General features: G+C 36.8%; 1 protein-coding gene across 1 annotated transcript in view; it reads left to right on the top strand.

Annotated features, from left to right (window-relative positions):
• Positions 1-26892, top strand: part of grid1b (glutamate receptor, ionotropic, delta 1b) — a 741339-nt gene that overhangs the window by 421615 nt on the left and 292832 nt on the right.

The following is a 26892-nucleotide window of genomic DNA, read 5'->3' on the forward strand; positions in this document are numbered from 1 at the left end:
TTTATTTAATTATTTCATTTTGAGTAATTTGGTCCTCCATAATATGATACAGAAATAATATTCCAATCAATCGCGGGTGAATGAGAAATATATCATTGTGTTTGCTTGATAAAGACGTTTACGGGCTCTGTGATTGAGATAATAATTCCGGTTGCCGCTTTCAAAACAATCCCTCCCTCACAGACAGGGGAGCTGAAGCTCATTAAAAATGCAGATCTTATCAAATCCTACCCATGGGCGTTTACCTCCAAGTCTCCAGTGCGTCACGCCCACCAAAACAGAACGTTCGGGAGAGAGCCTCAAAACCAGTGTAGAAAATAGCCTATTAGTTATTAGTTATGATGTTTTTGAATGTAAAAAAACACATAAACATCATTAGTTGACCAGAGACAACAGTATAAATCATAGTAAAAAGCCAGTTCATGACACTCACACCGTGGGGTCAACTAGATTATTTAAAACTCCCTTGAAAGGGTTGAAATGTAAACGAAAAGAGGCAGGTTGTGTTTTATATTTTGTTTTTGATAGAAATATACATGTACTGAAGATAATCGATAATCAACATTTCCCGAACCACATTTGTGTGGTCATTAATGTGTTTACTGTGTGTTTACATTAATGTGTTTTAATGAAAACGAAAAGGGGCAGAGTTGTGTTTCATAACTTAGTTTGTTTTATTGTTTTCTAAAATATACGTACAGAGATAAACTGAGTAGCCAGAGCGAGCTGAGTGACATTAACAAGAATGTTCATGTTACATCATGTTCGAATTACCGGACTTGCATCCTCCCGTCCTCAGGAGTTGATTTTCAAGTCAAAGTTGGCAAGTCCGAACTACCAAGGACGCAAGTCTGAAGTGTGCGGTATTGAGAAACGTCCATATCACTAAGTGCCTAGGGATAGAACTTGACAAATGCCTTTGAGATGCAGCTTTACTTCCCCCTTATATTCATTTAAAGGGTCCTCTTTAAAATTGTAGTCTATTGATGTTGGAATGAGCTCCTAATCATTACCAGGACAGAGAATGTTTTACGTTTTACCTTACCTTAGTACATGGGTTCGCAACCCTGGCCCTCAAGGTTCACTTTCCTGCAGACTTTTGCACAATTGAAAAAGCCAATGAAGGTCTTGGGTTAAGTTATTTGTTCTTGAACTTAGATAATAATTAAATGTTGTCGTCTCTCCTCCCCCCCCCCCCCAAAAAAAAACTCCCATAATACAGTAGTACATTCAAAACACATGGCAGTTAATGAGATGGGTGTAACAAAAGAGCATTAGAGAAAGGCTCCTGTATGCTCTCATAACTCAGGTGGTAATTTGTTGTCTCTAATTAAGCGTTCAATGAGCCCACGAGTAACATTGTGTTGACACCTGCAGCTCCAGTATTGGCCTGTTTATTGTACCTTAGTGGTCTCTTTCACCCTTTGAAGTCTTTTTCTTATTTTTCAGACCTAATTGGTCAGGGAACACTGTGTGTAGAGGACAACCATGAGATGAAGGGCTGCGTGTTAATGACCCTGGATTATTGTGGAAGTCAGACGCTTGGCAAAGGAAGAAATAGTATCAGCATGAACATTTCCCTTAGATTAGTCTAGAACGGGAAATTTAACAATGGCTAATATACATAGAAGTGGTTCAGACAGTGCTTTTGGAATGCAATACTAGATTGGTGATAAAATTCAGATTTTTTTTAATGTGAAGTTCTTCATTAAAATTGAAATGCTCATTGTGCTGAACACAGAACAGCAAGACATGATTAAAAGGCCACAGATGTCAATCTGACACGTATACCAAACAGAAATGTCTCTATTGTTATTCTGTTCCATTTGATTTTAAGCAGTTAATACAGCCAAAATTAATTATTCATTAATCATGCCTATCACTGAACATTTGATCATTGGATTTACAGAAATCATTTCACTTTTAGAAATTTTCTGAACATTGCATATCCAGTCAGCTTTCTTTTTTAAATTATTTATAATGATTATTATTATATATATATATTTTTTTTTTTATTATTAATTAATAAATCGTTTTGCATTAAACTCCCTGTAGTTCCATCACAAACGTCGGTCTGGTAAACCATGACATAATGTACAGTAATATTTAAGGAGCTCCATGTTGTTAATAACAAAGAATGGAATATATTTTATTTCTCTTTGCATTTTTATACCATTATGATACAAGAGTATCTTATTCAAATCAATATGATAAAAGTTAGCTAAATAATAATTCAAAAGTAATATAAAAGATGACATTTTATTTGATACTTTAAATGTGTAATGCAATGCATTGATTATGTCGCTGACTACTATTTTTGTCATTTAATTTGAAATCAGTACCTGACTACAATTTGTACGTAATCTACCCAGTCCTGTCAGATACTGAACACTAGCAAAACCTAGAATTTGCTACCTAAAACAATGTAAATTATTGAATTTCTTCACAAATGAAATCGCTGTGTTACTTCTGCCAATAATCCTGCAGACTTATTTCACTTTTCCCCTTCATCATCTTGAGTTGAAGTGAGTTCTGAGAGTCTAGACACATCTTTGTTTGCACAGTATAATACAAGCCGATTGTTTACTTCACAGACAGTGATGTAAATGAAAATTCTTCATCCAAACTGTATTCTAGTTCAGGTATTTTCTAAAAAGCACACAGCATGAAAACTATTATATCATAGAGGAAGCTATTATATTGAGAAGAGGATTGTAGCTTATGTCTATCATATGTTCTTATTGATGTTGCACCCTTGATCGGAACTCAAATATGGAACCGATAAACATTCAACAGCCAGGACTGAAGGCCACTACTACTGCTACTGGTGTTTTCTGTGTCAAGCAACCATAGTATATTATTCATACGTAGAGTAAGGAATTTGAAAAAAACACTTAAAGGGATAGCTCACCCAAAAATTAAAAATCTTTGTCGTTTCAAAACTTTTTTTAAAAACTTTGGAACACCAAAAAGTCCTTGCAAGTACCACTTTGATGCTTCAAAAAGTTCATAAAGAGATTGTAAAACTAATCCACATGAGGCCTGTTCAAACAAACTCTGAGTCTCAGAGTAGGTTTAGAGTTGACAAATCCATACAAATCCAACCTGGTTTCGTTTAGGTTCAACAGGCTCACAACTCTCTGTATAAATGTTCTCTGTCTACTCAGGTTTAATCCAGAGTTCGCGATAAACTCTCAATCGTGAGATGTGCGACAAACAGCCAATCACTCAGAACATGGAGAGCGTCAGTTTGATTCACCTTTCGCAAGCGAGCCGGCACAAATAACTTCTCTGCTGAAGATCAAAGTTGAAAAAATGCATGAAATTAACTCTTCAACTCTTGAAACGTGCTGTGTGATATACAAGAATGAAGCTCATTGGTTCTTCCAGAAGTTCAAACGTGCTGTGGGATATACAAGAATGAACCTCATTGGTTCTTCCAGAAGTTCAAACGTGCTGTGGGATATACAAGAATGAAGCTCATTGGTTCTTCCAGAAGTTCAAACGTGCTGTGGGATATACAAGAATGAAGCTCATTGGTTCTTCCAGAAGTTCAAACGTGCTGTGGGATATACAAGAATGAACCTCATTGGTTCTTACAGAAGTTCAAACGTGCTGGGTGGTATACAAGAATGAAGCTCATTGGTTCTTCCAGAAGTTCAAACGTGCTGGGTGGTATACAAGAATGAACCTCATTGGTTCTTCCAGAAGTTCAAACGTGCTGTGTGGTATACAAGAATGAACCTCATTGGTTATTCCAGAAGTTCAAATGTGCTGTGTGGTATACAAGAATGAACCTCATTGGTTCTCGCACAGCAAGCAAGCATGCTTGTGCCTTCATTTACCACAACTGATGTGCGCATTGATGAATGTTTATATTTTAATAAAAGCCTAAATTATTTGTTCATCATACAAAGCGATCATGTCTCTTCAGAAAAATTGGACTAAACCACTCAGTTCATTTGGATTTGTTTTACGATCTCTATGAACTTCTTTAAGGGTAAAAGTGTTAGTTGCATGAAGTGTCAATTGAGGAACAGAAATCTCTCAGAATTCATTAAACATATCCTAATTTGTGTTCTAAATATGAACAAAAGTCTTACGGATTAGGGACAACATGAGGGTTGTTGTGATTTTACTTTCATCCATCCAAGGATGCTAAGATTGGTACTCACGTCACAGCTGAATTTGTGATTTTTGGCTCACCCGTCACTTAAGGTGTGGTTATGAGTACATCAAATGAACACCTTCCCCCTCTCTTAGTTTGGGACACTAGTCAAGGTATTTTACCATGGCTGGATGAGAACACTCCAAGGAGGCTGTCCAATTATTTAGAATGAATAAAAAGGAGGGAGAGCTGAACAGCTGATTTATCTGAAAGATTTCTAACTTGTAGAGCCTCTAATTGTAATAATAATTTAAAAAATAACAAATAAAGATAAACAAGAATAACTAACACAACTACTAAATGAATAAAATGGATGATAAAGGAATAACGTGAATAAGATGCATACAATATATGCAATAAAGTTGAGTGTGGCTATGGAAGAGTTGTGTTATCTTATGGAAAGATATTGTTTCTCTGAAACTAACGCCCTTTTCACACATACTCCGTCTACAGTGCGTGTGCGGTGCGTGTGCGTTTGCAGTCCGCAACTGATCCTCTGTTACATACCACAAACACAGCATTTATTAATGATTTTTGATTTAAAATCCCAAAGTTAATACTGAACATGGCTCGTCAGAATTGCAATTCATTTTGTTTACTCTTTCATAGAAGTCAGGTTAACGTAGGCTACTAGCCTACATTTAAACAACATTTTTTCAATTCATTAATTAATATTTATATACTTTAGATTTAGCTCACACAAGAGGCAAAACATTTAAACATAGGTTATAGCCTAAAATCATAAATAATTTAAATTAGAAACTTACAATAGGCTATTCAAAAACAGCCGACTCTCGTCTTTTCTTTCGTTTTTAAACCCTTTTAAAATAAATCCTGCAGGTCAAAAAGAACTTTGCTTTTCACCTCCAAGAAAGTACGAGTGCTATCCATTATGGCACATTTTTTTACCTAAATGCCAGGTAAGGTGTCGTTTTGTTGCTTTACTTGAGAAAAAAAGCCATGTGTTAACTTTGAAACAAGAGTATATTTTAAATGATATGCATCTGTGGTGAAATTACTAGATTTTCGCGTCAGTACATGTTTATTTTAATGCAAACAATGTTCTATCACTTTAATGCAGCAGCGCAGCAAAAAATAGACTCGGTACGAAAACGATCCGTGCACTGCTGCAGACGCAACGCACCTGGAACGGACTGACGGACAGCATCCGCGTGCAGTGTGAAAGCTGTCATCCATTAACATGGGTAGGCTACTGAAAAAAATACGCACCGCACACGCACTGCAGACCGAGTATGTGTGAAACGGGCGTTAGGTGAAGAACCTTATTATGCATCAAAGAAATAAACAAAATATTATTTGTTATTAACTAGCATCAGTTATATTGCCTCAAACTTAACTTAGAAAATCATATGCTGACAATGCAAAGGTCTCTGGAAAGACGTTTGGTAAGTGATATTTATGTTCCATGTGGTCGAGTAGGCTGACCAATGGTGGTCACTACTTCCACTGGTTGTGCTGGGTGACAATGCAGTGGGGAAAGATGAGAGGACACAGATGAGGCCCTGAAGTAGGTGCAGAAGGTCCTTAATCTGGAAAACGCAGATGACGGAACCTTCAAAATAAATGTTGGCTCTCCTGAGCCTAACCTTGTTGCAAATGTCTCTGTTTCTTCTGCCTCTCTGGGCCAGACACTCAAAACTTGGTCAAATCACTTTGGTCTCTCTGGCATGGAGACTCGGGACGTGCTGTAGTCATCTCACTGAACTAAAACTCAGAATGTAGTAAATGTCTCTTTCCTTACAGGCTGGAGGCTCAGATCGTGGTCGTATCTGTTGCTGCCTCACAAGCTGTAGACTCAGATCCTCTGATCTTTTATTGTTTCTCTTTTTAAACCACAGGCTCAGAATGTTACGGTGTATCTGTTATGTCTCATCCTTGGTGGCCAGACTCAGAACCCGGTGATCTGTTTCAGTCTCATTCTCACAGGACAGACAGAGAACAAGGAGTGTTTGTTGAAAGGGTACTTTTATCCCCTTCCAATGAGGAGGAGATTGCAATTTGGAGCTTCTCCATTCCACTGTTGCGACTGGTTGCTGGCCTCAGATGGGGCACACATGCTCACCCTTCTTTCCCCTGTGGAACTCATTTGCATATTTTGCATAGTCAGAAATTTTTAAAGTGTCTTTAAAGTTTACCAATGCTTTTCTCACTTTCCAAAACACCATCAGAATACTCTTGGCAATATTCTAAACTAATCGACACTAAAGGACATGATGGAAAAAGATTGAACTGTCATGTGTTCATTAATTTGTTCATTAACAGTTGAATCCGATTAATATGTTGCATTACAAATAGCTTAGAATACTTATTTATCTGAATATGTATGCAATGGAGGTGTGTATTTTACATCAGTCTTAAGGGTCCCAAATATAGTTATGCATGGATTTAGATAGATATTGTGGTATTTCTTTGTTTTACACACTGCTGCTGAGGTCCTGAGGAATTTTTTATGGCAGTCACAGACCAGGACATTAGGGATTAGTATCTACATGGGTGAAGGGTAGAAATTGTTTGTGGACCAATGAGAAGTCCTGTTTTTCCTGGGCTTGGTACCAGAGGTCTTCTTGCCCTCTAGGAGGTGCCTGGCTGTTGTCCTAGCAGCTTTATCTGATGGCAATGGGCAATTTTTTTGTGTTAGTCCAACAAGTCTGCGATCGACTGGTAGATCTTTATCACTGTCCAGGTATTTCCAGATTAATAACCGAAAAATAAGCCTAAAGTATAATTAGGTACTTCTCCTTTAAGGCAGAATGCTCATGCTCTCATTACTCGCTGATGACTGGGAAGTCCGTGGATGGAGAGCGAGTTGTGAACATTGCATGTGTTTACCACTTCTGTTTCTCTTTGCACTGTTTATTTTATGTTCAGTTACGCAGTTGATAGTGGAGTGTTCTGCAAACTGCCCCATGTGTGTGTGGGATCGACAGCGCTGATAATAAATCCCTGTGAAATATCAGATACGTGAGTTTTGCTTTCACTTGGCTACAACCTATCAGGCAGCTATCAAGCCTCTCTGTGTAAAGCTTTACAAACCAACACATTCTCACACCCAACTCGTCACATATGGACGCTTGACCAGGACCCCTTGTCGTCACTTTTCAACGAACTGGGCATACCTTTATCGTCAATTTTCGACGCACTGGGTGCTCCATTCATTTCAATGAGAAACCTTTGGCGTCATACACAGACGCACTGGGAATGGGAATATTATCGTCATGGTGAAATTTATTTTTTGATTTATTTATTGAAATTATTTATTGGTTTATAATTTTGCCATTATGACATGTTGGAGTGTGCTTCTCAATGAAATCAGCAAGCATAATTTTATTTACATTTATTTTATTTACGCTATTTAGACACATTATAACATGATTTCATTTACATTTATTTTATTTACGCTATTTAGACACATTTTAACATGATTTCATTAACATTTATTTTATTTATGCTATTTAGACACATTTTAACATGTAACCCAACCCCACCCCATCCCTTAACCTACCCATTTGTGTGAACATGATATAAAACACAGGATATAACATACGACTGCATCCACAAGTTATTCAAAAAAGTTAAATAATCCAAGTTTTCCGAAGCCAAACGATTGATTTGCATGAAGAAAATCCCCAAAAGCGATCAGCATCTCCATCCCCCGAAGATCATGAACAAACACATCAAATTTCAAATATTGCCCCCCGTACTTCACATTTCATAGTGAAATTGCATTGGCTCTCGTATGTCTTGTGACCAATTGCGTCATTACGTCAGCATTGATTGTAAAATGTCATTGGCTCTCCTGCGTGTTGTGACCGATTGCATCATGCTCAGGAGTCTTTTGAATTATTTGAATGAGATATGAATGAGTTCGTTCACGGGGCAGCGGGATCATCATTTCAGCGATTAAAACATCAAGATCAACTCAGTTCTTCACATGAAGATATCGTATGACTTCAGAAGACTTGGAATGCAACATGAGTTAATACTTTTATACTGTTTTGGTCAGATTTTGCAATAAATACTTGTGACTGTACATTTATTTGCCTGGTATGTGTTTTATATTGTTAAGATGTGGGTAGGTTTAGGGTGAGAGTTGGGTTAGTTGCTCCAAAATATAAAAGTAGCCTTTAAATATTAATAAAATCATATCTGCTTTTACAAACGCAAAGAATTAAATGCGTCTGTGTATGACACCAAAGGTTTCTCATTGAAATGAATGGAGCACCCAGCACGTCGAAAATTGACGATAAAGGTACGCCCAGTTCGTTGAAAAGTGACGACAAGGGGTCCTGGTCAAGCGTCCATATGTGACGAGTTAGGTGTGAGAATGTGTTGTACAAACACATTATCAAGGCTCGAAATCGCTCCATATGCTATCAAAATTCTCACCGCACAAATCGACCGATGTTAAAGTTAGATATGACAGCACTACTGCAGCACGCACAACGAACAGCTGAATATGTCTTCAGCAAACTGCCGCAAATGAAAGTGAAATTTGTAGACGATCAATACAGTGTTATCATCATTAAAACTTAAAGCGGCACTAGGTAACTTTTCAACCTTCATAATATATTTTTTAAGACTCTTGTGATGATAAATCGACTTACAATAGGTTGAATGACACGTCTTCCATAGCCTGATGGGGTCTGTATCGTTTTTAATCGTACTTTTAAACTTGGGGTTTCGGGTAGTAACCCGAGAATAAAAAGAACTACAAAATTCGACTGCTTTACGGCATATACGTCACTTCCACCAACACCCACACTTCCTTACATTCGGACGTGCGAGCCCAACTTTGTTCGTCGGATAATATAGTCATGTCCGAAGAAGCAGAGACAAATAAGAAAGAAAGGGTTTTGTTGGAGGAAAGCAATAAGAGGAAATGAAAAAGTGATGTGATTAAAGGCAGGACTAGTTCAGGGCTATCAGGGTTGTGATGTCAACAAATGCACGTGCGATGGCATCCCCTGTTGTAGGATTACAGCTCTTACGACAGTAGTTGAGGACATTATTTTTTCCAAACTGTAGGGGGACCCCGAGAGCAAAAGTAGCCAAGTGCGGCTTTAAGAAACTAAATTATCAGTGCTTATGCCAATCCCTCTCCCATTGCAGTCCTTGATTCTGAATCAATAAAATGCTGTTAATCAATAAAATGCAGCTCATTTTGTTGATCTCAGTGACGTGAACTCCATTATAAATGCATAGACTGGATTTATATAAGCGTTATATCATTTTTACAGCGGTAGAAACGCTTCTTTCCCATAAGCACCACCTACTGTTAGAGTGGGAATTAGCATTTATATTCAGTCCATCGGTTTTTGGTTTTTGCAGGCGTGTAACAATTTCACAAAGCTAAAGTCAGACCATTCTGTATTTGTTCTAAGTCTTGAAATTATGCAATCTAATATATATATATATATATATATATATATATATATATATATATATATATATATATATATATATATATATATATATATATATATATTTTTTTTTTTTTTTTTTTTTTTTAAACTGCTCATGCTACATGGGTGTTTCTTTGTTTGGATCGTGATTAAAAGGCATTGGTTGCCTCTCATTTCAAGAGGCTATTTTTAAGGCCTGTTATAGAGCAAATAAACAACAAATGAATTTGCTTAAAGCTACAGTGTGTGATATTTTCCCCCATCTAGCAGTAAAAAGGTAAATGACTATCCAGTGAATAATAGTTTTTGTTCCTCTCATTTCTGATTTTAACTTCTACGGTGGCCTCTTTAGTCCAAGATTAACATGGCAATCCTCCTCTTCACATTTGACACGGTGCCATCGAGTGTTAAAATGCGAAAGGCGAAGCTTAAATTTATGGGTATGTCCCTCTTTGGCTAATGTACTTTCAAGATGGAGGGGCAACATGGCGACCAGCATTCGAACCCCTCACCAGTATGTATTTTCAATAGCATATTATAAACATACAAATAACTCTTAATCGGCCATGAAAAATCTATAGGTAGATCTTAATAATAATAAAAGTTGCTTTCTAAAAGCGCTTCACATTACAAACAAGCACAACAATATATATATATATATATATATATATATATATATATATATATATATATATATATATATATATATATATATATATATATATATATATATATATATATATATATATATATATATATATATATATATATATATATATATATATATATATATATATATATATATATATATATATATATATATATATAAGCTTGCCTTTTCATTATATAAGATCTTGCCTTTTATCAAGGCGGAGGTCAGGGAGCTTTGGCTCAAAAAGGTTGGGGACCACTGTCTTAAAGCATATCAACATGTAATGTTTTTTTTCAAAGGCAAGTACCACTCATTTTAAAGTGTATATCGATATACAGCACCAACATTACTGATGTTTTTCATCACATGCTTCCTTACTCACTTCTTCATTTACTTCTTAACTATATCTTTCAAATATCCTGCACACTTGCACCTCGCCAATGTCTATGTCATCCTTCCAACCTAAGCATCACTGATTAATGGCACAGGCCTTGATTCTCCATTGCTGACTGTCAGGCATCTTCCAGGATGCTCTTTTAATGTTATTCCTATGCTTTTGGATAGGAGGATACGTTTCTGCTAGATATACTAGTAATGAGAGTGGAGAACGGCCTTGTATCTTGTCTCTTTGGCTCATTTAATTTGGAACATCAAAATTAGACTAGTATTAGATGCATGATTGCATTTTGGCTTACTCGTGGAAACCAAACAATTGCACTTCTCATTTTAATCTGTTGTGTGTAGGACGTGGTTAAAAGTATTATCAATCTATCACAGCAAATACATGCCACTTCATGGCAATCGTGCAAAATGGTTCAGAATCATTGTCCTGTATCATAGAAATACACCCCCAATGTAGTTTCTAGCTTGTTATTTTATGTAGCAGAATACACAAGTATGAATACTTCAAAAAATATTGGTTAAAACAGAAATATTGATTATGTTAAGTTTTAATAGCATTCACTAAATATTTTCTATAAACAGTGCATGGGTTTTTCAATAGCTCCCAGCTGAACTGCCTCCTCCGTAAACGTTTTTTTTGTTTTTTTTTTTTTACCATTTCTGACTCTCTTACTTCCTAGCCGTCAAGACTATAAGTAACCCACTTCTAGCAAAATAACCTTGAAATTGGTTACATGCCGTTTTTGCCAAAATAACTTGCGAGATGAATGATATTCAATCATGTAAGCAATGTCAACAGTGATTACAAGGTGTTTGGTTTCAGTTCTTTGACATGCTCTGGATGACTAGTCTATTCTTGGGCTACAATTAAACGTCTGTTCAATTTGCACTGACAGCTCTTGATTTAGCCTAGACACTAGGGTCGTGTTTGGTCTTTTAAATGCAAAATTGCTTGCTGGGTTACTGGTATATTTAAACATGTCATTTTAGTTTTTGGTTTTTAAGACTGGTCTATTTAATGTTATGATGGGTTAAGGCATTTGCTGGGTTTGCTATTGGGCCCAATATGCTGTAGTTTGCGTAACTATCCTTCAAAACAGCCACTTTACAAAGCTAGCATTACATTGTGACTGCCCAAGCATATAGTTTAAATAATCTTCAGCAATAACCAGTCCTAGTGTGTCAAATGTGGTAATTGCAGCCCTGCCCTTGCTGTTGTTGAGTTGCTCAGAAGTTCCCTTGCTTTGGTGCTTTTCGGTGCTTTATAATAGATATAACCTTGTGAGTTACCTCAACAATAATCTTGAAAATCCAGATGTATGGATTGTTCTCACCCTAGAAGAACAGAAGACCCTTGATGCTGCTTTTGTTCAGCAATCTCCTGTCTACCTTGCATTACAGTAATTGCCCATTTGAAGGCAATTGACATAGCATTTGTGGGTTGGAAATGTTGTATAAAAACAAGTGATTCAGTGTGACTTTTTGTAGCTGTGCTGCATGCTAGGAATAAATAACCATGGTTTGTATTAGTGTTTTTTATCACATTAAAAGAGATGATGCTATAAACAGCCAAAACTGTTTCTTGATAGCAGAAGGATTTTTTGCTTGATTGAAAAAAAATAAGATTGTGTGTGTGTGTGTGTGTGTGTGTGTGTGTGTGTGTGTGTGTGTGTGTGTGTGTGTGTGTGTGTGTGTGTGTGTGTGTGTGCGTGCGTGCGTGCGTGCGTGCGTGCGTGCGTGAGTGAGAGAGAGAGAGAGAGAGAGAGAGAGAGAGAGAGAGAGAGAGAGAGAGAGAGAGAGAGAGAGAGAGAGAGAGAGAGAGAGAGAGAGAGAGAGAGAGAGAAAATCGCGAGCATAGCAGGTTACATTTTAGGCTCTCCAACATTCATTTATTTCTTAATTTAATAAAAAATGATTCAGTTAAATATTTGTTGTGAAATAAATATATTCAATTTCATATACAAAATCTTTTCAAACCTTGAAAACACAACATCAAAATTCAAGCATTTTCAAGGATTTCAAGCACCCTTACGAACCCTGCTTACTATAACCACAAGTGTCGTTTTCTAAATATTAAAAAACTGAAATGCGCTACTCCATTGTTTTTCTAAACACAAGTCTGACATGCAAAACCATTTTGCTTGCTACTAAGGTTAGTCCATAAACCAAATCCTGTCATCATAAACCATGAGTAAACGCACACAAATGTTGACAAGCCGCTAAATAAAGTACATACCACAGAGATAGACGTCCTGCTGTTGTTGCTACTCCTGTTCAATTTATTTCAGCCTCCGGGTCAGATTCTGGATCATATATGTATTAGTTGAATCTGATTGATAGCCATGATTTATTTGGGGTAACGTTTTTTTTTTCCACGCTTGAGGATGTCACAGCTTTCAGACGCTCTTATGCAATAGCTGTGCGTGCTCGTCATTCTTTAGCTCTGTTACGCCCCGTGGCTCATAGGGACGCAACAAAGATTGGGACACACACGAAAGCCGAAATAAAATACGAAATTTATTAACAAAATAGAACTACGCCCACATGATACGCCTCCAGGCGCTCGTTTTTTTTCCGGAAAGACTCGGTACAGCCTATATTTCTTTTATAAATATAATAAAACTAAAGACTTTTCAGAGATATGAAGGATGCAATACTACTCTATAGGTACTCAAGATTGACATGAGATTGACTGAAACTCAGTGTTTCACCCCCTCTTTAAGGATGGCGTCAATATCAAACCAATTCAAGCCTTATTCAGACTAAAAAATTTAACAAACAAGAGGATCATCCAGAATGGATTTTATGCACAGACTTTGCAAGCACAGATTTCACAGGACATTTCCGAGTGGTATTTTCATTTCTTTTTTATTTATATATTTTGTAACATTTTTGTACACCATTTAATCATGACACTTGAAAACGATGGTAATACAAACAGTAATCGATCACAAAAATATGATTATTGTGCCTAAGTGACAGTGAACAGCCTTACAAAAGTCAGAGCTTGCAAAAGCTACAATAAACCAGTGTTGGGGTAGCTACTCAAAAAAAAGTAATTAGTTACTAGTAAATTGTAATGAGTTTACTTTACTAGTTACTGCATTTGAAAAGTAACTTCACTACTTTACTTTCCCGTTTCTTAATTTAGAGTGTACATACATGGACAAACATCATAGCCCTATCACTTAGCCTGTCAGCATAGTGTTTATTGTATAAATGTTTACAAAATGGCATGTAAAACCATATGAAAGAACAATTTCCCTGTCTGCACAAAGAAATATGCCTCATGTAAAATCCACAAACAACAGGATAAAGGAGGCTATAATGGGGTCATTTTAAAATGTCAACACACAAGTTTCAAAACACAGGCTTTGGGAAACATGAGAAAAAAACTCTTCTCCTGAGAACAAAACCAGCTTATTATTAGATTAATGGCCCACACACACACACACACACACACACACACACACACACACACACACACACACACACACACACACACACACACACACACACACACACACACACACACATTTTTCAAGTGGTCAATAAAAAATATAAAAATAAAGGTCACTTTATGTTTAAGAGAGAGAATGAATGTGATTCAAGGCCAAATCTTGCAGATAAAGTTGAAAACTCGCTCATTTTTTGCATGGACAGAGCTAGAACATGATGTAGTTAAGTGTTTAAAATGCAAAGCATAGTTCAGTTGAAACCTTGCCCTCTTTGGCTTATTGTTGATGCTGTAAACTGAATGTTCGAGGCAAGCTGACTGTTTAAATAAAAGCACTGAAATAAAAATATATCTTAATCAATTTAGGGCCATTCACACAGGACGTTAGCCTGACAAGCCAGACCCACATCAAGATGTTTGGTCTGGAAACTCACCATAGACAGGGCTCAATCCGAGGGGCGGGATAAACGGTTGTCTTTCAAACTCCCTCTGCACGTGATAGGATAGCGGTACACCAACCGGAGCAACGACGGTGAAGGGGAGCTCGCTGACTCATTAAACATTCGCCTTATCCGGTCGGCTAAACTCCGAACACATTTTCCCTTTTTAAGAATGACTTCAGTGCCGCTCTTTGTTCTTTTCTCAGAGGAAAGCTTAACTTCAAGTCTTCCGGAGGCGCGGGCAGAGCTGATTCGAAAGACCGCCGCCGTTCGCCAGTTTCTGTGTTTACTAGAAGACTGTGTTACTAGAAGCACGCAAACGCAACTCGGCCGTCGTCATTATGGCCCCGCCCGCCGACTCTATAGCCTACCTACACGATGTGATTGGGCCGTCCAGATTCTGAGGAATACAGCTCAGATAGGAATTGAGAGTTGCTAGACCACACTTGCGGGCAAATTAAATTTGCTGCCGCTATGGTGCGTCTAGATTTCTAGGCTAACAGGATGTGGTTTTGCGGTTAAACATGTGATATGCTAGTCTGACGTGGTCATACTAAATTCTAGTCAGAATATGAGTCTGATACTGCTCTATTGGGCTTTAAATATGGGGGCGTATTTCATCCGACACAGGAAAGACCTCAATTGGATAGAACTACAACCAATCAGATATACAGACTACAGAGCTACATGCTAAAGACATCTTTCCCATCGACAAATGCCTTGATCGGCCCTCTGTTCCTCTTTTAAAATGAATGTGCTGTCGATATCTTCTATAACAGACGCAATGGCGGAATCTACACATCAGTTCTTCAACAACAGCAATCATTGTTGTAAAGTAATTTAACCCAAGCACTCTTTGATGACGTAGCTGATTACGTTTCTGGTGATAATCTGTCAATCATCACCCTGACAATGTTCGTATGTATAATACGCCATAAAATGCGTATCATATGCACGCGAAAAACAGCGTGCCATAGACACGCCAAAATGAGTTTTGGCATATACATTCCACGACATTGCACACTCGTACTGTTTATACGCATTTTTGTGAGAATACCCTGGCTCTTGACATGCACATGAAAATCAACAATTTCTCTCAGCGATTTATCTCTATGTATGTAAATGTGGCCAATGTGTCAAACTGTCCTTGGATTTGTCCAAGATGTCCAAGAAAAAGTTTTGGAGGACGAGAAATATGAGGAAAATCTAAATGACGAAAATGTTAGGGAGGGACGATTAGGGAAGAGACCATGTCAGAACTGATGTCCTGTGTAATAGATGCGCACATTTGAATTGTAACGTTCGTTGGTCTTGCACGTTCTACACAGCTCTACAGGCTCACACAACACAGCCTCAGAGTGCTTCAATCAATGATTAGCGCACATTTATGCCAAATATTACAGCCAAAATGTGTCATTCACTGATACTCTATGATAATAATCCTACAACCAAAAATGAACAATAATGCATTTATCTATGCTGTGCTTCTTTAGACAGAACTACAGTAAAGTTATGTATTTCGTGAATATTTATAGAACATAACGTAGAACAAATTGATTAATCGTTGATTCAAACCTCTTTCAGCAGCTGTCGGGACGAGTAGAGCGCAGTCTCGGTTTAAAAGTTGCATGCCCTGATCAGGCCAGTGTGCACATGATGGACAGGAGTCATACAGTATATTTGAGTCATTCAACTGTGCTCTTAGAGTTGTTTAAGGGGGGGGGGGGGGGGGGGGGGGGCCTTACGAAACAAAAATATATTGCAATATACTAGAATTTATATTGCAATACATTAGAAAATATATTTCAATGTATCAGAAACTTCCTCATATATTTAAAAATATATAGCAATATATGGATGGACAGCCTATTGCTATATATTGATTCATATATTAAAATACATTGATATACAAACAAAACTGAATTATTTCATGTATGTTTATTGAAACAAAGTATTTTTTTGTGAGTTAAGCAAGCTCCTGCATATGTTTACAGAGGTTGATTAACAATAGCCCAAATCAGATGGTGCATGACATTCAATATATTTTCTATATTTAGAAAATATGATGGTGCATGACATTCAATATATTTTCTATATTTAGAAAATATTTCTATTAGGGCCGGACTTTAACGCGTTAATTAAGATTAATTAATTACGTGACTTTAACGCGTTAATTACGTGACTTTAACGCGTTAATTAATTACGCAAAAAAAAAAAAAAAAAAAATTACCACACTTATTTTTGCACCGCGGAACGTTTTTCAATGAATGAGTTTCGACGGACCAATTATACTGGAACACCAACTAGCGCTCCGGAGTCTCCGGGGTCACGACAACAACGAACCATGTGAACATGAACGAAGCTATGGAACAAGCTGATGAGACTGCTTTGCTTGGCCCCGTGGATGGGAAATTTTGTTTTAAAAACGAAAGAATGGAAGCGTCGTCAAGAGCTTGGTTGTGAGCAAGCTATACAACAAGGAATTTGCGTATCACCGCAGCACATCGAGCCTCAAATATCACAAAAATGCTTTTGCTAAACTGGCAAACATGCACTGGTCTGCTGGACTGAAATAAATAAACAATATTTTGTTGATTAAGCTTATGTATTCAGTCATTATTCAATGGTATACTAAAAATACATGTGAAAAATTACTTCTCATTGTTCTCAGGTCAAATATTTATATGCAATTAAAATGCGATTAATTAATTACAAAGCCTCTAATTAATTAGATTATTTTGTTTAATCGAGTCGCGGCCCTAATTTCTATATTATATTTTAATCTGTTATATTTTAAAATATATGACAGACAGTGTACATTAGATTATTTCATATTTACCATGTATACAATATATATGATAATAATTATATACTATGTAATATAAATCAATATATTTAAGACATATGTTCCCATATAAATCTGATTATATTATCCAGTACATTGAGGTATATTATCTCATATATTTTTACATATATATTTACATATATATACAATGACTCTTCCAATATATAATTTCATATATTGTAGGATATATTTCAATATACATAGCAATATATTGAATAGTATAATGATATGTATTTAGTCAATATATGAAAACGGCAATAATTGCAGTATTGTCCCATATATTGCAATATATGACTTGCATATATAATATATTATTATATAATATATCATATGATATATTACCATGTAAATTTCACAATATATGGAGACACATGAAATATATTGTCAACTAATATATTGAGAAATATATTGTCAACTAATATATTGAGAAATATATTTTTGTTGCGTAAGGGGGGGGGGGGGGGGTGAAACACTCAGTTTCAGTCAATCTCATGTCAATCTTGAGTACCTATAGAGTAGTATTGCATCCTTCATATCTCCGAAAAGTCTTTAGTTTTATTATAATTATAAAAGAAATATAGGCTGTACCGAGTCTTTCCGGAAAAAAAAAAAACTAGCAGCTGGAGATGTATCGTGTGGGCGGAGCTAAAGAATGACGAGCGCGCACAAAGCGGTGAAGTCCTCAAAGGTGGAGAAGAAAACTTTACTCTAATAAACCGTAGCTATCAATCAGATTCAAGTATATATGATCCAGAATCAGATCCGGAGGCTATATATATATATATATATATATATATATATATATATATATATATATATATATAGCTTTAGCTTAACCTGATATACTAACTAAAATAAATACAAAATTATAAAAAAAAAAAAAAAACTATATAGATGTTTTATGTTGTTGTTGTTGTTGTTGTTGTTTTTGCACTTGCATGGTCAAAAAACACAATTATGTCAATATGAGATATGATTTATTCAAACTAAATATCTAAGACTAGACTAAAACCAATTAAGCTGACTAAAATATGACTAAAACACATTTTAGTCAAAAGACTTTAGAAAATGATCACTGCTATACCCGTACTGTATTGTGTAGCAGAGCAGCTCCCATTTGTATCTGTTTCAATTTCTGCTGGGGAATCTTAGGATAAAAATCTGTGAAAAGGTTTATACTAATGTAACATATAGCTTGAAACTCTAGCTAAAAAGTCTAGATCCCTGGGGCCCGTACCATGATGGTAGTTTAACAAACTCAGGGTTACAGGATTAGTTTCGAGTTGACAAAACCAAACCAATCTTTTCAGGCTTTGTTGGTCCCGTGATGCTGATCATCAGCTTTCTCTGTCAACTCAGGCCGGTTTCACACCGCACGCGTTAGCAGAGCGTATTTTTTTCGGTGTCCATGTTAACAGATTAGAGCATTCACACTGCATACATGGGTGTGAATAACAAATTTCACTGTGAAATCATGTAGTGAAGTGTTCAGTGTTTTTCACAATCACCACATGACATCATGCACTGTGATAAAATACATGAAAACACATCACTGCCAGAAGTTTTTCCCTAAACTTCATAGGCCTGTTTAAATGATTAAAACTAGAGGCATATATTCACTTTAAACTTTTTCTGTCTGCAAGAGGGCCTTACTTAAAACAAAGGTGTAGTTTGTTGATGTCTATAAAAGAGGGCAATCTAAAGAACCAATTTACAGCTCCTTTAAAGAAAATGCAAGTAAATGTTATGAAGTTAGTTTATTTGATATATAGAGAGAATTGCACATCTCACGTCATAATTTTTAGAGATTTAATTATTGATTTTAAAGCTACACTGTGTAACTTTTTTAGTTTATTCTTAGCTAAAAACACTTAGTTCTTTCAAAAATATATGTGCTCATTAATGTATGTTTACTTCTTTCAAGTAATAAAGTATTCTCGTAAGTTTATAATATGCCATTGAAAATGCATACGGGTGAGGGGTTCGAATGCTGGTCGCCATGTTGCCCCTCCATCTTGAAAGTACATTAGCCAAAGAGGGACATACCCGTAAATTCAACCTTCTCCTTTCACATTTTAACACTCGATGGCACCGTGTCGAATGTGAAGAGGGGGATTGCCATGTTAATCTTAGACTAAATCGGCCACCGTAGGAGTTAAAACGAAATCGGAATTGAGAGGAACTGAAACTATTATTCACTGGATGGTCAAAAACTTTTTCACCGCTAGATGGGGGAAAATATCACACAGTGTAGCTTTAAAGCTAATTTTGTATGACCTTTATATAGGCTATTTATATTCATTTTAACTAAGTGTCTATTAATGATTGATTAACTAAAATGATAAATCTGTAATTGATTAAGGCTATAATAATTACATAAATATCTAAATCATTCAAATTATTATTATTTTAAATAAGCATTGTTAAAAGCCAGACAGTCTTTAAAAACTATTTGCTATGTTGTAATCTTAAATTTGGAGTAGAAACAGGGGGAGTGACTTTATTACATGAGAAGTGTCACTTTACTCACAGCTGATTGGTCCAATTTCAGTTTGAGATCTCTTATCCAGAACATAACCTGCCCTGGAGCAGCTTAGCCATTGAGAGTACGTTGCAATTAACACTACTAAAAGCTAAATCAATTTCATGCTACCTAAAACCCAGGATTGGCACAAAATAAGCTTAAACATATCTGGTTAGCCAGCTAAACCGGCTTCATGGTATAGATGGAATGCATGTGATGTCATCATAATCGTCAGCTGGAGCGACTGTGATTATGCCCCACTGAGTGGCAAAAAGACTGAGAGGCAACTTGGTTTACAGTGCGAATGCAGCGAAAACACACAAAACCAGGCCCGGCGCCAGAAGGTGGGGTAGGGAGAGGCTTCTCCACGGACCCAGTGGACATTGCTGTTCCACACTAGAGATGGACTTGATAATAGCGTGTAATTTTCTCACTCAAAACACTGCCACCTGCTGCTGCTTCTGCTTTTAGAGTGAAAAGCTGCCCATAACTGTTTGTCAAGTATGTAATCCTCCGTAAGAATTCATAATAATTGCATATTATCAGCGAAAAGGAGCTAGCAAAAGATCCAGTGTGTATCTGTATTTGCACTCGTCAAATGATTACATTTCCAACGTGTTTTCGCCTCGGTGAGTAATGTAGCCAATCACAGACATGTTTGTAGACTTCTACGACGCAGTTGACCAATCGCAGGTGTTGAACTTGGAATCATTTACCGCTTGAGTGTTGTCCAGTTTAGTTAACACACGCGTCAATCCTCTGTACGTGCAGACATTGTGAAAATAAGAGATTCATTGTATACCAATGTCACTGCGGAACTTTGTGAGATTGCATTTATTGAATGAGTGACAGCTTGTAGTGAATATAAAGTATATTACCACCACTACACGCTACAAAACACTGACCCATCCACATATACAGTCTTGTTCAAAATAATAGCAGTACAATGTGACTAACCAGAATAATCAAGGTTTTTCGTATATTTTTTTATTGCTACGTGGCAAACAAGTTACCAGTAGGTTCAGTAGATTCTCAGAAAACAAATGAGACCCAGCATTCATGATATGCACGCTCTTAAGGCTGTGCAATTGGGCAATTAGTTGAATTAGTTGAAAGGGGTGTGTTCAAAAAAATAGCAGTGTGGCATTCAATCACTGAGGTCATCAATTTTGTGAAGAAACAGGTGTGAATCAGGTGGCCCCTATTTAAGGATGAAGCCAACACTTGTTGAACATGCATTTGAAAGCTGAGGAAAATGGGTCGTTCAAGACATTGTTCAGAAGAACAGCGTGCTTTGATTAAAAAGTTGATTAGAGAGGGGAAAACCTATAAAGAGGTGCAAAAAATGATAGGCTGTTCAGCTAAAATGATCTCCAATGCCTTAAAATGGAGAGCAAAACCAGAGAGACGTGGAAGAAAACGGAAGACAACCATCAAAATGGATAGAAGAATAACCAGAATGGCAAAGGCTCAGCCAATGATCACCTCCAGGATGATCAAAGACAGTCTGGAGTTACCTGTAAGTACTGTGACAGTTAGAAGACGTCTGTGTGAAGCTAATCTATTTTCAAGAATCCCCCGCAAAGTCCCTTTGTTAAAAAAAAGGCATGTGCAGAAGAGGTTACAATTAGCCAAAGAACACATCAACTGGCCTAAAGAGAAATGGATGAACATTTTGTGGACTGATGAGAGTAAAATTTTTCTTTTTGGGTCCAAGGGCCACAGGCAGTTTGTGAGACGACCCCCAAACTCTGAATTCAAGCCACAGACACAGTGAAGACAGTGAAGCATGGAGGTGCAAGCATCATGATATGGGCATGTTTCTCCTACTATGGTGTTGGGCCTATTTATCGCATACCAGGGATCATGGATCAGTTTGCATATGTTAAAATACTTGAAGAGGTCATGTTGCCCTATGCTGAAGAGGACATGCCCTTGAAACGGTTGTTTCAACAAGACAATGACCCAAAACACACTAGTAAACGGGCAAAGTCTTGGTTCCAAACCAACAAAATGAATGTTATGGAGTGGCCAGCCCAATCTCCAGACCTTAATCCAATTGAGAACTTGTGGGGTGATATCAAAAATGCTGTTTCTGAAGCAAAACCAAGAAATGTGAATGAATTGTGGAATGTTGTTAAAGAATCATGGAGTGGAACAACAGCTGAGAGGTGCCACAAGTTGGTTGACTCCATGCCACACAGATGTCAAGCAGTTTTAAAAAACTGTGGTCATACAACTAAATATTAGTTTAGTGATTCACAGGATTGCTAAATCCCAGAAAAAAAAGAAAAAAAAAATGTTTGTACAAAATAGTTTTGAGTTTGTACAGTCAAAGGTAGACACTGCTATTTTTTTGAACACACCCCTTTCAACTAATTGCCCAATTGCACAGCCTTAAGAGCGTGCATATCATGAATGCTGGGTCTTGTTTGTTTTCTGACAATCTACTGAACCTACTGGTAACTTGTTTGCCACGTAGCAATAAAAAATATACTAAAAACCTTGATTATTCTGGTTAGTCACATTGTACTGCTATTATTTTGAACAAGACTGTACATGCGGGATTCCCTCGAAAAATGTGATGAATGACAGTTATAAACATTCATGTCGAAATCAGGCTCCTAAAAATGTCAGGAAAACACGATTCCTGGCTGCATATCATTATCCATGGATCACTGAATCTTTGGTAAGTTGTAAGGATCGTTTGCTCTACTCGAGTTTTCCTCCATTAACTCCAGTCACGCAGCAGCAGCAACGTAGATGCATACCCTCTATAGGCCCCTGGTATCTGGTATACAACAATCAAACTAAAAGTTCCCGCTAGGTTTTCCCCTTTTGTCCATCAGGTCTATCTAATAAAGAATCACAAGGCCAGTTAAACAGTTAAAAAAGGGTAGAAAATTATTTTTATTTTTTAAAGTGTTGTAATGATGTGCCATCTGTTCACCATGGCCAGCAGCAATTCGCCTACCAAGTATGTAAGTGAACACCTGCACCAAATTAAGAATGCACAAAAATGAGTACAAAAGGAAAGTCCAAAGAATGTTGCACGATCTCAACACATAGCCACAGTTTCTTTGTTCTTCCTGGTAGGAAACTTCTAACCAATCTATCTTTTCTCACTTGTCCTGTATACCTTACACCTGGAATACAGAGTTTGTCAGTTCACCTGTCTTTAGAATTATCTTCACTTCTCAGCCTTCACAGCTGTATGCCTGCACCTCGATTCATTTCTGCTATGTGAAAATGGAAAATACACCTGTTGAACGCAACTCCATTCTCAGGCCTGTGAGAATGAACACGGCTGTGTTGGATTTGTCTTTTGTCCTAATCTGACAGGACCTTCATCATGTTCTGATTTCAGACAAGCTATTGGTAGGTTATACAAATTATGAATTTCCAGAATGTCATTATTTTGTAGGAAAAGTTTTCATATCTGTAAATGTTCTACTTTGCAGCATATTCTAAAGAGCTGCCTACTTTAAGCTTGGATACTCTAACACAAGTTCTGCCAATAATTGAAGAATTTCTAAGGCACTCAAATGGTTTAGAAAAAGTTAAAAAGCCTTTAATTCATCATGGCTTAATCTTATAAAAACAGGTGACAAATGCACCTACGCGTTGCGGCTTACAAGACTTAGTCAGGGTGTGAGTCACCATTCGAGTGCCTTGGAAATTATTTATTTATTGTGTCAAACCATCCCTTACATCCAAAGAGCACCGAGATAAGAAATTCACACCCCGTGCATCACTTCTTTTGCATTCTCTGCTTTGATTCTGCCAATATTTTTTTTGCCCCAATTTGCAGTCTAAAAGTTGATGTTACAGTAGCTGCTGAAAGTCATAGTCAGTTCGTAGAATTTGGGCAGTCGGACTTGAGAGATTTAACAAAAAAAAAATGATGTAATGTATGATATCAAATACACTTTTTTATTGCTTAAAACTTTCAGACGGTTTGATATTTTTAGCCAGTTTTATAGCATATATTGTTTTTATTGTCATGTGTCTCCTCGAAAAAAGCAACCACTTACGGTTTGTGCAGACCAAAAGTTAAGCAAACATTCGGATCGTGTTACTCACTCTAGTGTACTCGTGGGATACATTTTTCATGAGTGATTTCATGCACATCAACAGCAACGTTTCTTTCTGGCAAAAAAACCCAGACTTGTCAATAAGCTCTTCATTGATTGGCTTGCATGACAACACACTGTGAATTTTCCGCTTAAGTTAAAATTGTTCAACTTGCGCAGAAGACGAATGTCATGCATATTTGACAAACGTGTTGCCCAATTCATGCCATTTGCGTAGCCCAGTGCAAATTTGTGTCTTTGAATTGACTTTGAATGCAATCTACTTGATAATTAAACGGGCATTATGTTGGATTTTTGCAGTAAAATATCAAAAACCACTAGGCCAGTCTTATATATCTTGTTCAGTTGAGTTCTTACAATATCCCAAATGTTTCCAACTATTTTAAAATCGTGAGAGAATTGCTATTTTAACCAAGGAACTAGGACGTCTAAGGGATTTGCCTGTCAATTGCATCATATATGCGTTACCCTCTGTTTCTGGTTTTATTCTCCAGAAACACTTTACTCTTAGCAGTGTGCGACAAGTGTCAGAGCAGCCGCTGGATAAACGCACAGAGTAACATCATAATGTAACTTTAAACACACTGAAATGTATCTAATATGATAAACAGAGCTGCGTTACCTCATACTCATGACCGGAAAAGCATAAATGGCGCCAGTGACTGCCCCGTCATAATAAATGTCCTGCTGCTCCCAAGCCTTGTGTTGCTCAACAATTGCTCCGGCGGCCGTTTCAGCTGATTTCTTGATTTCTGTCCCAGTCCTATCTTGATAATATTTCCCACCGGCTGTGAGCTCAAACTTGGCGTCATCAAACTATGCCTTTGTTTTGAATAGGCGCTCTCTAGCGGATGGAAAAGTTACATAGTGCAGCTTTAAATTCACATTTGGTAAATTTTTGTTTTGTAAATTAGCTTCTATTTAGGGCCATGATAACAAACTGATATGAAAATATGATAATTCAAATAATTAGTACATAGCAGTTTCCATGAACAAAACTGAAAACACACCAAAGAAATTCATAGCCTGGATGCCAGCCAAACTCAGCCCCGCCAACTACATTTGAGCTCGGGCAGTTCGGTCTGGACTTGATCCAGAGAAGTAATTGTACCCGGACAGAAATGGTTCAGACCAATGAAATTGTCAGGGCAGGCTTTATACGATGATGGACAGATGATAAACAGTAACGTAATCAGTGATGATCGTGTTGATAAGTACTCTGTGTATCTTTTGTTTCTTTCTTTTTTTTGCAACACCAGCAAAGATCGCATACACTCTTCTTCTGTCGTCTAACGTAACTTATTCCAGCGGTTGTGCAGACAGGGTTGCCAAGTTTTTACAACAAAACCTGCCAACTACTAGCCCCAAACAAGCCCAATAGCTTTTATGGGAAGTTCACCCCCCCCCAAAAAAAAATATATATATATATATAAATAAATAAAATAAAATAAATAAAAACATGGGGAGTAAAATATGTGTTATTTTGGCAAGGTTGCCTGCTAAAATTCACATTCCTGGGTCTATATATCACATAATTGAGGTCGCTTCAACCCGCTGACATGGAAAACAATCAGCGGGGAATAAGAATTCATAGAGAATTACTTAAAATTTCTGTCTGTCTGTACTTTCAAAGACATAACTGACAATGAACAATTCAGTTTTGTTTCTTATTAATGTCTTTTTTACTTGCTACTAGGTTGTTACTAGTGCTATGCACATCTGTATGATGACACTTACAGTTATGAATGTGTGATATCTCATGCTCCACATATTAGTAATAAAACTCATTAAATGCAAATCTGACATTTGTTTTGTAACCTGCCGCTAAAAATTTCAGTGGGGGGGAAGAAGAAAACAGGAAAAAACTATGTAAAGATCTGGGGGTGCACAAGGACACATTCTCTAGATGCAGTTTGACAGCAAAAACATCTGTCTAATGACTATGTAGATTATACCATATTTATGTAAAATGGAGTACGTTTACTAGCATTATGAGGGAAGATGGATTATTCATGATGGCATCAAGGTTATTTTCGGAAACGAAAACTGAAACTAAGACTAAAACTATTGGTCAAAAAACATTTTCGTAAACTGAAATAAAATTAAAAAATCTGAATAAATAAAAAACTAAAACGAAACGAAACTAACTACTCTTACTAAAAAACTAACTGAAATAAAATAATAATTAGCAAAAATAAATATTCGTTTTCGTTATTAATAAGCCCTATTTAATGTGGTGGAAAATCTGACATCTGACTGTGGCGGTTGAGCGAGTGTCTGTATATTGCGCAACTGCGCGTGAAGTGATCTGAGAAGATTAACTGCTGTCCTGTGACGGACGCGTGCAGACAGGCAACACCTAAACGGTAGTTCACAAAGAATCAATGCGTCCGTGGCAGTGAAATGGGAAATAACACAAGGTAATGAGATGCACGTTGAACTTCTTTTAACTTAAGCTCACTGTTTTAGAATGCCGTTTCTTACGCGACGAGAGACGCAGGCACAAAAGTCAGCAACTAGTAGAAAGTAACGTTACTAGCCTACTGTGCGTTTGAGATTTCATGTTTGCATAATATTGACAGGCTCAAAGATGTTATCATAATCATTTACTACTAATAATATTATTGTCTGTGTGGAGACATTTCCCCACAAAGTAGGGGATACCAGGACACACACACACGTTTGTTTCACTATATAAGTGAGGACATTGCATGGACTTCCATTGATTTTATATCAGGTTAATGATATTTTATATCCCCTAACCCAATCCCTATCCCTAAACCTACCCATCCCAAGAACGTGCAAAACAATAGATTTAAATAAAAACATGTTTTTTTTTTTTTTTTTGGTCAATTTATAAGCCTTTTTAACTAGTGAGGACCAGTCA

The sequence above is a fragment of the Pseudorasbora parva genome, chromosome 21, assembly GCF_024679245.1.
Source record: "Pseudorasbora parva isolate DD20220531a chromosome 21, ASM2467924v1, whole genome shotgun sequence".
In the NCBI taxonomy this organism is placed as follows: domain Eukaryota; kingdom Metazoa; phylum Chordata; class Actinopteri; order Cypriniformes; family Gobionidae; genus Pseudorasbora; species Pseudorasbora parva.